Source organism: Anomaloglossus baeobatrachus, chromosome 3, assembly GCF_048569485.1.
Source record: "Anomaloglossus baeobatrachus isolate aAnoBae1 chromosome 3, aAnoBae1.hap1, whole genome shotgun sequence".
Taxonomy (NCBI): Eukaryota; Metazoa; Chordata; class Amphibia; order Anura; family Aromobatidae; genus Anomaloglossus; species Anomaloglossus baeobatrachus.
In genome coordinates this window covers 119,724,032-119,739,316 of record NC_134355.1, presented here as the reverse complement: position 1 = coordinate 119,739,316, position 15,285 = coordinate 119,724,032, and the positions used below count along the sequence as shown (strand labels likewise).

Sequence of the window (15,285 nt, the reverse complement as noted above, 5' to 3'; positions counted from 1 at the left end):
AAGTCTATGGGAGCATGTGAAACATCGCACTACACTCACATGTCATCCAACTGCAGTGCGATGTACGCAGAGACAGACAGCGGAGGAGAGAGAGAAAGTGCTCCCTCTCTCTTCTCCGCACCTGTGATACGATCGCAAGATCACATCAGTCTCATGACCCTCGGCTGGTGATCGCAGCAAATGGTCTCGCATCGGAAGCTATGCACAAATGAAACCGTACCCTAAAGGGGGATGTAGAGGCATAGGAGCTCTGCTGCAATGTCTCACTGCAAAGCAGTGTGGGATTATGAGAGAAGACTGTCAGTCAGTACATGTCTCACACTGGTAATGCCCTCTTTTCATTTATAATAAGCTCTGGAGGTAGATTCTCAAGGAGGTCCATGTCCGGCCTATAGATCTTAACAGCTCATTTATGTATAAGAAAAATGTGTCTTTCTTTGGAATAAAACATTGGTTCACAGATATCAAGATATCATTTTGGTCCGTTTTCTATGAACTACACACTCATATAGAAGACTTATGAGGGTTTATTATTCAGATATGGCAATATCGCATGCAGTCATTAACAATCAGAACCTAATCAAGTCAATCCCTTTAGATCAGGATTATGTTCACACTTCGCTTTTCTTCTCTGCTCTCTTGGCAGTAAAAAAAAAGCTGCTTCCAATAAGCAGGTTCTGCTGCATTTTTTTGGTGCAGATTATGTGTGTCATTGGTATTCAGTTTATTTCAATACAGATGTTTTATTTCGCATTCACCAAAAATGTAGCATAAAAGGCATGGTTGCGCCTTTTTTTCCCCACTTCCTTATCACTTTCTATGGTGAGAAAAAAAAAACAAAAAAAACAAAAAACACTGGAAGAATGGACATTCTGCAGTTTCAAAAACGCAGCAGTTTTCCCAATTCAGTAAGGGGAAAAAAAAAGCAATAGTGCGCTTGAGATTTCTGAAATATAGCTTTGGCTGATATTGTTAAAAAAGCAGCAAAAAAAAAGTTAAAAAAAGCAACGTGTGAACATAGCCTAACAGATTTCACATTCTGCATTATAAGGGTTCATATTGCAATGTTAAAAAATAATTAAATAATTATCTGCAAATGCCTCTACGGCAATACCACAACAAAACCTAATCCACATCGGCCATTTGTAAATGAGCTCCAGTGATAAGCCCTTGTGGAAGCTGCAGTCACAAGTGATACACTGATAACAGACGTTAAATTGCCACCAACTGGCATTTGGTTAATATCCAGCTTAGACAGGGCAACCACACACTTTGTGTGTCAGATCTTCTGCAAAAATGCTCGAGATCCCAATTGATGTCTATTATACTCAGTACACGAATCCTGCCTGTCGATGGCCAATACAAGTACCTGAGCATGGCACTGCGCGCTCATCACTAGTGAGCAGATCTGCCCACATATGCAGCAGTTGTAAGGCTACATGCGCACGCTGCATCTTTTTGTGTTCACAAACTGTAGCCAAAACTGCACCTTGTCAGAGAGCCTGGAAATGTCACAAAAAACGCTTGTAATTGTAGGTGCATTTTTGCTGCGTTTTCGGTGCATTTTTGCGACAAATGTTGACAAAAAACGCAGGAAGAATGAACATGCTACATTTTTTTGTCACAAACTTTTGACAAATAAAACGCCGACAAATAAACTGCAGTGTGCGCATAGAAAATCTGACTCAGACTTGACTTTGGTAGGAAGTCGAATGTCAGATAGTTCCAACAACAAAAACTGCAGCCAAAAACGCAGCGTGCGCATGTAGCCTAATGCGAGCCAGTGGAACACTCGATTTTCATGACAAATATCAGCAGCTGCTCCCCCTAGTGTTTAAAAGTTGAAAAAGTGTGTGTGTGTAATCTATATATATATACACATACATACATACATATACATATATATATACACACACACACACACAAATAAAAAAAGTTTGTCTTATTTAAATTGTTGCTATTTTTGAGGGGTATGGAGGGGAAATAACATATTATCTTTAAAGCCTTGATTGCAGCCAGTGAATACAAATACTCCTGGTTAATTTTCAGTAACCTTTTCTGAACAAACTGACAACTAGGCTCCGACACCTGTCACGTGACCAAAGTTTGTTTGGTGTTGGCACTTAAAGGAGTTGTCCTACATTAGCTTAACAAAAATTTTTGAGTTTATCTGTGCTGTATTGTCATATAAATCACACTCACATTGTTATTTTTTGTTTTCTAACTTTTGTTCCTCTTGAATTCACCCTTTATTCTCTGCAGCTTCTTGTTTACATTCAGCTCCAGCAAACATGACCACTTCCTGTGCTAAACCTCAGTCAGAGCTGTCACCACCCACCCCAGTGTCCAGCCTCGCCCTCTGCCCGCCCCCTGCACACACATTCCCTGTCAGTATATTCTGCCCCAGCACCTGACCTATTATCACTACAGCATTGCAAATAACAGCCCCACATCGGGCTGTGCACCGTACACGTATGCTCTGCACCACACACATATAGCTCTGTACCGCACATGCACACATATGGCTCTGTACCGCACACATATAGCTCTGTACCGCACACGCACACATATGGCTCTGTACCGCACATGCACACATATGGCTCTGCACCACACACATATAGCTCTGTACCGCACACGCACACATATGGCTCTGTACCGCACACGCACACATATGGCTCTGTACCGCACACGCACACATATAGCTCTGCACACACACACATATAGCTCTGCACACGCACACATATGGCTCTGCACACGCACACATATGGCTCTGCACACGCACACATATGGCTCTGCACACGCACACATATGGCTCTGCACACATATGGCTCTGCACACGCACACATATGGCTCTGCACACGCACACATATGGCTCTGCACACATATGGCTCTGCACACGCACACATATGGCTCTGCACACGCACACATATGGCTCTGCACACATATGGCTCTGCACACATATGGCTCTGCACACATATGGCTCTGCACACATATGGCTCTGCACACGCACACATATGGCTCTGCACACGCACACATATGGCTCTGCACACGCACACATATGGCTCTGCACACGCACACATATGGCTCTGCACACGCACACATATGGCTCTGCACACGCACACATATGGCTCTGCACACGCACACATATGGCTCTGCACACGCACACATATGGCTCTGCACACGCACACATATGGCTCTGCACACGCACACATATGGCTCTGCACACGCACACATATGGCTCTGCACATGCACACATATGGCTCTGCACACCCCCCCCCCCCCCCATAGGGAACACATGTAGGGAGTACATACTCACCCGTCCTCGGTACCCGCCGCTCCTGCACGTTCGTGCGCTGTCTGTGCTCTGGACATATCAGCACAGTAGTCACGTCACTGCTGTGCTGAAGAGAGCACAGACAGCCGGAGGGACAGTGATGAGAAGCAGCGCTGTGATCTGTGATGCCGGTACATTTGAATGTGCGATCCTGGGCAGGGGGCCTGGTGCTGGCGCTGACACCACGGCAGCCGCCGCCAGGCCCCTCCCCCAGGGCACGGACCCCACAGCAGTGCAGGGGGAGGTTACTGGAGAGTAAAAGAGGTGAGGGAGAATGTGTGGGAGGGTGCAGGGAAGGGGGGCGGGGACTCCTCGTACTGTACAGCCCAGCAGGGAGGCGACATGCTGTTCCACATTTGCATGTCAACATGGCCCTGCCCATGTTGACATGAAATGACCGGAAGCAGCAAAATCGCGGCAGGAGCGGTCACATGACCACTCTGAGCCGGGGGAGAGGGGCTGACAGCAGGGCAGGTAAGTGGTCTCTATCTACTTACCTGCCCCAATGTAGCCCAATAGGGAAATAAAAAAAAAAAAAGTTAAAGAAGCCGGATAACCCCTTTAATAGCACAATACAAATTAATTTCAACCAAAAAAAAATTCTAACGTTTTGACTTCTTTCGCCTTGCTTGTCGCGCTCGCAGTACCCTTGCAATGCAACCTGATTCACTTGTATTCACGTAGCAGTGACACCTAAGGAACTTTGGTCACCTGACAAGTGTCGCAGCCATCGCTCTGTAGCCTGAAGCCTTAAAGTGACCAAACGTCTTTAATAACAGTCGGTCAACGCTGACTCCTCCTGGATAGAGAAATATAAAAGAAAATGGATAGAGAAATATGGCGGTGTGACCCTAGCCTAATAATGTCGCATGTTTCCTAACTGAAATCCATTTTTTTTTCAATGGGGGGGGAGGGGACGACGACAACACAACAACACCTCCTTCTTCGACATCCTGCAAGTCTATGACTTTTTTTGCATACCTATACAAATTGAATGGTCGTGTGTAATCAGAATTATGGAGGCAAATTGTGCCTGCTAGGATTCTTTTCTCTAACACCACTCTTAAGGGGGGGGGGGGGGAGAAATCAATGTTTTGTCGGATCCCACTCGGACGGAAATTACGGTCGCCTGCATTTCATTAGATTATAGAAAACTAACCCTTTATTAACCTTTTATAAGGTTTTTCCATTAACCTTTTATAGAAAACTCTTACATTACAGGAAAAAAAAAGATTTGTACACCCACTCATAGAAGTGACGCACACTGGACAAGGTTATTAGATGTAATTGAATAGGGCATAAACATGAGTAGACTTAGACCACACTTAGGGTATGAGCGCACACTGCAGAAATTTTCGGCACAAAAAAAAAAACACGCGCATTTTTTGGCCAAAAAAACACATAAAAAAAATACGAAAAGAACGCCTGGATTTTGACATTTTTTTGGGGGATGCGTTTGTCTAGTGTATTCAACGACTGGAAGGAATAAAAAAAAAAAAAAAAAAAAAAAAAACACTGCAAGGGAAAAAAAGGAGCAGCGTGTGCACAGCATTCCTGATTTATCCTAGACTTTGCTGGGATAAGGATAGACATGCAAAATTCGGCAACAAACGCCACAATATATTGCATCAAAAACTGCACCATGTGCACAGGGCCTTAGCTTGAGTTCACGCAACGATTATAAATACTGTGTAGTATAGTGTTTAATGTGACATATTCAAAAGGTCCGTGGAGCCTCTGTTAGGAGTCTCAACACAGAAAATGGCCAGATATCCCTCTGGGAAGGACCTAGCAAAGGAGTGGCTCTTTTTAGGAGACCACCATAACCACCATATTAAGTGGCCCTTTTAATCAATATCCAACTCTTTGACGAGTTTAAAGATATGACAAGGGAAATACCAAGGCCAGGTATCCATCCACAGACAGCTGTTTCGGGGTGTTGCCCCTCATCAGTGTGGAGTAGGATTCTGTCCAGGTGGGAGTAATGCCTAGTAGACCAACAAAACAATCACTGATCTCGGGGTGATCAGCCAGAGAAAACACTGCCGGCAGCCAGCGAGGGCGCTCAACACAGTGAAAACCTAGGTGCATTGACAAGGTTTTCACTGTGTTGAGCGCCTTTGTTGGCTGCCGGCAGTGTTTTCTCTGGCTGGTCTCCCCGAGATCAGTGATTGTTTTGTCATATTCAAAAGGTGACATAGGAGAATAAAAAAATGTAACCTTCAACCAAGATCTTTTGAAATGAAAGTAAATTGCTGTAGGGAGACAAATAAGTTTCCAAGAGAAATCTTCTGCCGTACAAAATTGTGTCTCCTATTTTCCATATCGGCAGGCTCAGCACTTACAGACATAGGATGATTATTTCATCCAATTGTGGGGGTCTGCCACTTGACTACCCTAACACTCAGCAAGTACTCTGGACCCCCCCAATTGGCCATATCTGAGCCAGTTATGGAGAACTACCATTGAACTCATATTGTATAGAATAGATGGTCATTCGGCCACTATGTAATTACACATTTAGGCCATGTTCACACAGTGAGTATTTGGTGAGTTTTTACCTCAGTATTTGTAGCTAAAACTAGGAGTGAGTAAAAAATACAGAAGTGGTGACGTGTTTCTAATATACTTTTCCTCTGATTGTCCCACTCCTGGTTTTGGCTACAAATACTGAAGTAAAAAACTCCCAAATACTGAGTGTGTGCACATGTCCTGACCCAGCAATGTCTGGCTGCAGCTTCCCTCAACAAATCAGCTATTTGCAAAGGGCCCCATGGACAGAGACTGCCAGGACCCCAACAAAACCTACCCCCTCCCCTTTAAGAGACACCACGACACAATTTTTCTTTGAAAACAAAACTCTTTTTATTTAACTTTTTCTTTGGAGAGTCAAAGGAAAAACAATGCTCTCATCTTTTGGGTAAAGTTATGGTCACAGCTCTTCCAAAACAGGCGTTAAAAACCAGCCAAATATACCAGGGGTTTTTGGTAAAGTACCGCCACTCGGCCGTCCGGTGCGGGTATTCCACCTCCATTTTTTCTTAATTCCGACCCCTTCCGCTGCTGTGACTTGAAAAATTGCCAAAACAAACGAAACACTCACATCTCCATTCCATCACACAAACCTTAACAAGAGGGGAGGGTGGGCGGGAAACTGGTCCGGGTCCTCAGAGAGACTGGGAAAACTTTCCCTTGAGCCTATGCGACAAGCTGCGTGGGGAGGCACCAATGACGCTCTTGGGGAGGAGTGACAGCGTCGAGAGGTCTCTTAAAGGGGAATACTCATTTTTCCACAGGAGGGGGCCAGCAGTCAGGGGGCAGCATCCACATTCGGGCTGCAGTGCCCCACACTCTGCAGTGGTCTGCTGATTATCGCATGGTAGCATTCTACAAGTGGAGGAAAATATGAGCAGTGCCACTATTTTCTGAAAGCACCGCAGATCAGATAAATGAAAGGATCTTGGGCACTTCTTAAAGGGACTGTCTATATTTGGCACGAAAGTCTGCAGTCAATCTTTGTGACTGGAGATTTGTGAAGCCTCACATCACACACAAATCACGCTATAAGGATTCTCCGCTGTCAGCGCCAAGAGTGAGCGGTCATATGGCCACAATTATGCGATATGCATACACCTGGCCACATTCCGACTACACATGCACAGCCTCACTCAATACGAGTGAAGTGAGTGAGCCAGACACGTCTAGTAGGAGTGTAGCCGGGAGAATGCATATCGCATACTTGCAGTCACATGACCGCCCACTCCCCGCACCAAAGAATCCTCATATAACAAAGACTGACTGCAAACCTTTGTGCCAAAGCTGGACAACCCCTTTAAGTAGATATAATGTAAATTTATTTTGAAAAATAAATCCACTTTGAAAATGTATATGACATTTTGGTCTTTACAGACCTTCATCCGTTACTATGAGTGGTTTTTCACATTACCACAGCGCTAGCATCAGACTCCTGAGAGGAATTCTTTACGCTTTTTCCTGCTCTGCAGTCTGTATCTGATGAAGGTCTGTCTGTATCTGATGAAGGTGTGTCTGTATCGGATGAAGGTCTGTCTGTATCGGATGAAGGTCTGTCTGTATCGGATGAAGGTCTGTCTGTATCTGATGAAGGTCTGTCTGTATCTGATGAAGGTCTGTCTGTATCTGATGAAGGTCTGTCTGTATCTGATGAAGGTCTGTCTGTATCTGATGAAGGTGTGTCTGTATCGGATGAAGGTCTGTCTGTATCGGATGAAGGTCTGTCTGTATCTGATGAAGGTCTGTCTGTATCTGATGAAGGTCTGTCTGTATCTGATGAAGGTCTGTCTGTATCTGATGAAGGTGTGTCTGTATCGGATGAAGGTCTGTCTGTATCGGATGAAGGTCTGTCTGTATCTGATGAAGGTCTGTCTGTATCTGATGAAGGTCTGTCTGTATCTGATGAAGGTCTGTCTGTATCTGATGAAGGTCTGTCTGTATCTGATGAAGGTCTGTCTGTATCTGATGAAGGTCTGTCTGTATCTGATGAAGGTCTGTCTGTATCTGATGAAGGTCTGTCTGTATCTGATGAAGGTCTGTCTGTATCTGATGAAGGTCTGTCTGTATAGACCGAAACGTCACACAAATTCTCAAGAGATTAAATCATACCTACAAAGCTCCTTGGCATTCTGAGAGGGGTCGACTCTCACAAGACAACCCCTTTAATCTCAAGAACCTGAAATTCACAAGGAGCATTCAAAAAAAGTTATTCATAGAAAAGAAAAAAAAAAAAAAAAAGACGTAACCCTAGGTCCTGAACCGAGGAAGGAGGAAAAGCTTTAGCAAGCAAAGTGTTTATCTTTCTACCTCTGCTGGCACCTGTTCTTGGAAGAAAAAAGAAAGAAGAGGTGGGAATATAGACACAAGAAACATGTGTGCAAATGACATCTATAGGATTTCACAGCACTTGTGTTCTGTCTTAAAGGGAATCTGTCACCAGGTTTTTCCCATATAAGCTGTGGCCACCATCACTGAACCCTTATATACAGTATTCTAGATTGCTGTATATAAGAACACAGGCCGCTCTGTATAACATGAAAAACATCTTTATTATACTCACCTAGGGGCGGTCCGGTCCGATGGGTGTCGCTGCTCTCTGTCTGGCACCTCCATCTTGTGGGATCGCCGTCCATCTTCCCAGTCCTGTGTGCATGACGCGTCCTACGTCATACACACAAGCCTCCATTGCGCTCCTGCGCATGCGCACTTTGAGCTGCCTGGCTGAGGTCAAGAAAGTGCAATGTGCAAAAGCGAGGAAAGGTCAAAGAGCGGCCACATATGTGCATTACAGTACTTTGATCTCCCATCAGCAGGGCAGATCAAAGTGCGCCTGCGCAGGAGAGCTATGGAGGACACTGTGCGGATGACATAGGACGCGTCCTGCACACGGGGCTGGGCATGAGGACTGCGATCCCACAGGATGGAGGAGGCTCCAAACTGAGAGCAGCAACAGCCATCGGACCGGACCGTCCCCTAGGCCAGTATAATAAAGGTGTTTTTCATGTTATACAGAGAGGCCTAGGTTCTTTTATACAGTATTCTAGAATGTCTGAGACTTCAGACAGGCTGTGCGCACATTGCAGAAAACAGAAGCAGCACATCACTTCTTTCTGTGTTTTTGACCTGCGTTTTACCACTGAATATGAAAAAAGCATGGGCAAAAACATACAAAAAAACGCACCGAAACGCGGCAAAAATGCACCGTAACGCGGCAAAACCTAATGTGCTTTTTCGGCCAAAGGTGCATTTTTCTGCCAGAGGGTACGCTTTTCGCTGAAGAAACAAAACTACAGTGTGTGCGCATAGCCTTAAGGGTGCTTTTACATGCTGCGATATCGCTAACGATACATCGTCGTGGTCACGGTGTTTGTGATGCACATCCAGCGTCGTTAGCGACATCGCAGCGTGTGACAGCTAGGAGCGACGATCAACGATCGCAAAAACGGCAAAAATCGATCGTTGACACGTTGCTCCTTTTCATAATATCATTGGTGGGGCATGCCGCTGGTTGTTCGTCGTTCCTGCGGCACCACACATCGCTATGTGTGACACCTCAGGAACGACGAACATCTCCTTACCCGCGTCCACCAGCAAGGAGGAAGGAAGGAAGGAAGGAAGGAGGTGGGCGGCATGTTCCGGCCGCTCATCTCCGCCCCTCCTCTGCTATTGGGCGGCCGCTTAGTGACGTCGAACGCACCTCCCCCTTGAAGGAGGGATTGTTCAGCGGTCACAGCGACGTTGCTGAACAGGTATGTGAGTGTGACGCTGCCGTTTAGGCTATGTTCACACGTTGAGTTTTTGCAGCATATTTTTCTGCAGGTAAAACCTGCTCACATAGCAGTAAAGAAGCTGCTTACAAAAAAAAATATGTTTTACTTCATTTTTTTTTGGGTGCAGATTATATGTTATTGGGATGAAGTATATGTTTAATAAAATTAGCTAGAAAGAGGCCACGTGCACACGCTGAGTATTTGATGAGGTTTTTACCTCAGTATTTATTTAAGACAAGACCAAAAAATTAAAGTATAATAGACGCACGAGCACCGCTTCTGCATTTATCACCCACTCCTGGTTTTGGCTACAAATACTGAGGTAAAAACTCACCAAATACTCAGTGTGTGCACGTGGCCTTATTCACCAAAAACGCAGTAGAAGGCATGCATGTGTTTTTCGCACTTCCTCGTCGCTTTCCAAGATGAAAAAAAACACTAAAGGAATGGACCTGCTGCAGAAAAAACACAACAAAGCAGTTTTCCAATTCAGTTCAGGAAAAGAAAAAAAAACAGCAAAAAAAGAAATAGGTGAACACAGCTTTAGTGGGGGCTGACCAACGACTCATTTTGGCAGGTAAGCCAAACTTGACAGTAGCAATGTGAGGGGGGCTGGCCTGGTTACACATGCGCAGATAGCCATCCCTGACACTGGCAATTTGATGGGGACTGGTTTAGTTACACATACACAGGTAGCCGGCCCTGACAATGCCAATGTGAGGGGGGCTGGCTTAGTTACACATTCGCAGGTAGCCATCCCTGACACTGCCAATGCGAGGGTGGCTGGCTTAGTTACACATTCGCAGGTAGCCATCCCTGACACTGCCAATGCGAGGGTGGCTGGCTTAGTTACACATACGCAGGTAGCCATCCCTGACACTGCCAATGCGAGGGTGGCTGGCTTAGTTACACATTCGCAGGTAGCCATCCCTGACACTGCCAATGCGAGGGTGGCTGGCTTAGTTACACATACGCAGGTAGCCATCCCTGACACTGCCAATGCGAGGGTGGCTGGCTTAGTTACACATTCGCAGGTAGCCAACCCTGACACTGCCAATGTGAGGGGGGCTGGCTTAGTTACAAATCTGCAGGTTGCCATCCCTGAAACTGCCAATGTGAGGGGGGCTGGCTTAGTTACAAATCTGCAGGTTGCCATCCCTGACACTTCCAAAGTGAAGGGGGCTGGCTTAGTTACAGATACACAGGTAGCCATTCCTGACACTGCCAATCTGAGGGGGGCTGGCTTAGTTACAGATACGCAAGTAGCCATCCCTGACACTGCCAATCTGAGGGGGGCTGGCTTAGTTACAGATACGCAGGTAGCCATTCCTGACACTGCCAAAGTGAGGGGGGCTGGCTTAGTTACACATACAGGAGGTAGCCGGCCCTGACACTGCCAATGTGAGGGGGGCTGGCTTAGCTATAGATGCGCAGGGAGTCATCCCTGACACTGCCAATGTGATGGGGGCTGGCTTAGTTACAGATACGCAGGTAGCCATCCCTGACAATGCCAAAGTGAGGGGGGCTGGCTTAGTTACACATACAGAGGTAGCTGGTCCTGACACTGCCAATGTGAGGGGGGCTGGCTTAGCTATAGATACGCAGGGAGCCATCCCTGACACTGCCAATGTGAGGGGGGCTGGCTTAGTTACACATACGCAGGTAGCCATCCCTGACACTGCCAATGTGAGGGTGGCTGGCTTAGTTACACATTCGCAGGTAGCCATCCCTGACACTGCCAATGCGAGGGTGGCTGGCTTAGTTACACATACGCAGGTAGCCATCCCTGACACTGCCAATGCGAGGGTGGCTGGCTTAGTTACACATTCGCAGGTAGCCAACCCTGACACTGCCAATGTGAGGGGGGCTGGCTTAGTTACAAATCTGCAGGTTGCCATCCCTGAAACTGCCAATGTGAGGGGGGCTGGCTTAGTTACAAATCTGCAGGTTGCCATCCCTGACACTTCCAAAGTGAAGGGGGCTGGCTTAGTTACAGATACACAGGTAGCCATTCCTGACACTGCCAATCTGAGGGGGGCTGGCTTAGTTACAGATACGCAAGTAGCCATCCCTGACACTGCCAATCTGAGGGGGGCTGGCTTAGTTACAGATACGCAGGTAGCCATTCCTGACACTGCCAAAGTGAGGGGGGCTGGCTTAGTTACACATACAGGAGGTAGCCGGCCCTGACACTGCCAATGTGAGGGGGGCTGGCTTAGCTATAGATGCGCAGGGAGTCATCCCTGACACTGCCAATGTGATGGGGGCTGGCTTAGTTACAGATACGCAGGTAGCCATCCCTGACAATGCCAAAGTGAGGGGGGCTGGCTTAGTTACACATACAGAGGTAGCTGGTCCTGACACTGCCAATGTGAGGGGGGCTGGCTTAGCTATAGATACGCAGGGAGCCATCCCTGACACTGCCAATGTGAGGGGGGCTGGCTTAGTTACACATACGCAGGTAGCCATCCCTGACACTGCCAATGTGAAGGGGCTGGCTTAGTTACACACACAGGTAGCCATCCCTGACACTGCCAATGTGAGGGGGGCTGGCTTAGTTACACACACAGGTAGCCATCCCTGACACTGCCAATGTGAGGGGGGCTGGCTTAGTTACACATACACAGGTAGCCATCCCTGACACTGCCAATGTGAGGGGGGCTGGCTTAGTTACACATACGCAGGTAGCCATCCCTGACACTGCCAATGTGAGGGGGGGCTGGCTTAGTTACACACACAGGTAGCCATCCCTGACACTGCCAATGTGAGGGGGGCTGGCTTAGTTACACATACGCAGGTAGCCATCCCTGACACTGCCAATGTGAGGGGGGCTGGCTTAGTTACACATACGCAGGTAGCCATCCCTGACACTGCCAATGTGAGGGGGGCTGGCTTAGTTACACACACAGGTAGCCATCCCTGACACTGCCAATGTGAGGGGGGCTGGTTTAGTTACACATACGCAGGTAGCCATCCCTGACACTGCCAATGTGAGGGGGGCTGGCTTAGTTACACACACAGGTAGCCATCCCTGACACTGCCAATGTGAGGGGGGCTGGCTTAGTTACACACACAGGTAGCCATCCCTGACACTGCCAATGTGAGGGGGGCTGGCTTAGTTACACATACGCAGGTAGCCATCCCTGACACTGCCAATGTGAGGGGGGCTGGCTTAGTTACACATACGCAGGTAGCCATCCCTGACACTGCCAATGTGAGGGGGGCTGGCTTAGTTACACACACAGGTAGCCATCCCTGACACTGCCAATGTGAGGGGGGCTGGCTTAGTTACACACACAGGTAGCCATCCCTGACACTGCCAATGTGAAGGGGCTGGCTTAGTTACACACACAGGTACCCGGCCATCTGTTGGAGACCGGCAGTCCTGGGAGAGCACAATGTGCTGGTGTCAGCGGACATTATACATCTTACCCTTCTAAGTTGATTTAGGTACAGATTTTTTTTTTTAACTAAAACACGTTACAAAGAAAAAAAAATCTGTAAAAACAATTCTGAACATAAAAAAATAAAATGCATGATTTTTTTTGTTGAGGAAGGAACGATTTTTCTTTAATAATGAACAAACTAAGAAATGTGCGGCAGTGTCCTGCAAATCTGAGACCAGGAGCCGAGAATCAGCGTAGCAGCCGGAGCCCCGCCCCCGCTCCGCCCCGCACACAGGTCCCGCCCCCTGTCCGCGCACAGGCCCCTCCCCCCGCACAGGCCCCGCCCCCGGAGGATGCAGATCACCAGGATCCTTCCAGACCGCTAGCTGGTTAAGCAGACGTGTCCCTCCAGGAGATGTGGACACGTAGCCTCCTCCAGACCCCGGCTCTCAGGACCCTCCTCCCGCCATCTCTGTGGGGGCCCCTCGTCCTCATTCCCCGAATCACGCAGAAAACTTTTCAGAAAGTTGCCACCATCAATCAGTGCGCTGCAATTTTTTTGGGATCTCCCCAGACTGACACGTAGAGGGAGCAGACACCTCCCCTCCATCCAGATGCCAAATCCATCCAGATCCTGGGAAGTCTCAGCCAGCAGCAAAGTCCCCATCTGTCACTCACTCCTACAACTGAACTACAACTCCCAGCAATCACAAGTCCCACGCTGCAACGATCACAGATCGCACGACAATCACTGATCATTACACGGATCTTATTGGAGACAGATGTGATCGGAGCAGGGAAGAGCGCTCTGCTGTAAAGGATCGAAATGGCCAAGAGGAAACCAATAAGATCCGAGCAAAGATCGGAATCAATCAATGGCGCTGTCTACCGGCAACGTGACCTCTGCCAGCGGCGCCGGCTGCTCTCTTCTTACCCCCCCCATCCTGCTGCTCTCATGCCCCCCCCCAGTAGGCTGCTCTCTTCTTACCCCCCCCCAGCAGGCTGCTCTCTTGCCCCCATCATGCTGTTCTCTTACCCCTCGCCTGCTGCTCTCTTGCCGCTCTTACCCCCAGCAGGCTGCTCTCTTGCCCCCATCATGCTGTTCTCTTACCCCTCGCCTGCTGCTCTCTTGCCGCTCTTACCCCCAGCAGGCTGCTCTCTTGCCCCCCCATCATGTTGCTCTCTTACCCCTCGCCTGCTGCTCTCTTGCCCCCCATCATGCTGCTCTTGCCCCCCATCATGTTGCTCTCTTGCCCCTCGCCTGCTGCTCTCTTGCCCCCCATCATGCTGCTCTCTTCCCCCATCATGTTTCTCTCTTCCCCCCATCATGTTGCTCTCTTACCCCTCGCCTGCTGCTCTCTTCCCCCTCATCATGTTGCTCTCTTACCCCTCGCCTGCTGCTCTCTTGCCCCCCACCCATCATGTTGCTCCCCATCATGTTGCTCTGTTGCCCCCCATCATGTTGCTCTCTTCCCCCCATCATGTTGCTCTCTTGCCCCTCTCCTGCTGCTCTCTTACCTGCGCTGTGTAGCTGGCAGAGGTGCAGGGAGCGGACTGTCCTGTACGGGGTGCTCCTCCGGCAGCTGAGTGTCTCCTTCTCACTGAGCCGGCTCAGCCTCTCTACTGACTCTCTGGAGTCGTGGCACTTTTCTTTTCACTCCCTTTTTTTTCAATGAAACTTTATTGTACAAGTCCGCAGACAAAAGTTCAGTGCGGTCAATCTCCGTCACTGTGACAGTGAGGCGGTGCTGCCCGCTCTGCAGGCACGGCTTGTCATGGTACAATCACCATACAGGAGGCTTATGGAATATTTGTAACAAGACTTCACATATGGACAGAGACATTTCTGCAGGTTTCTAGTTTTCTCCTCCCCTCTAACTAAGCACCTTAACTTTTTTATTTTTCCATCAATCTTGCAGTATGAGGGCTTGTATATAATGTACTAGAAAACGGGAAAAAATTCCAAGTGGGGTGAAATTGCAAAAAAAGTGCAAATCCACAATAGCATTTTAAGTTTTTACTTTGCATTGACTAAGTATTTACCATGTTCACTATATGGTAATGCTGCCCGTGCGTTATGGCTCCCCAGCTCAGTGTGAGTTCATAGATACCAAATATGTCGAGTTTTACTTTTATTTAATTTCTGAAAAAAATGGAAAAGTTTGTGTAAGAAAAAAAAAACAACAAAAAACGTTTTGTTGTTTGAGCCGTCGTTTTTAGTGATATCGTGTTTGTGTAGATGGGATGTTTTGATCACCTATTA

The 15,285-nt window shown here is 47.7% G+C and overlaps 1 protein-coding gene across 4 annotated transcripts in view; it reads right to left on the bottom strand.

Annotated features, from left to right (window-relative positions):
- The window catches only part of RRBP1 (ribosome binding protein 1), a 181,532-nt gene extending 166,882 nt beyond the window's left edge, over nt 1–14,650 (bottom strand). For all 4 annotated transcript variants that reach the window (XM_075339404.1, XM_075339405.1, XM_075339406.1 and 1 more), the window contains exon 1: nt 14,541–14,650. The gene's annotated coding sequence lies outside the window, so the exon portion shown is untranslated. The remainder of the gene's footprint in view (nt 1–14,540) is intronic.
- Nucleotides 14,651–15,285: the final 635 nt, after the last annotated feature.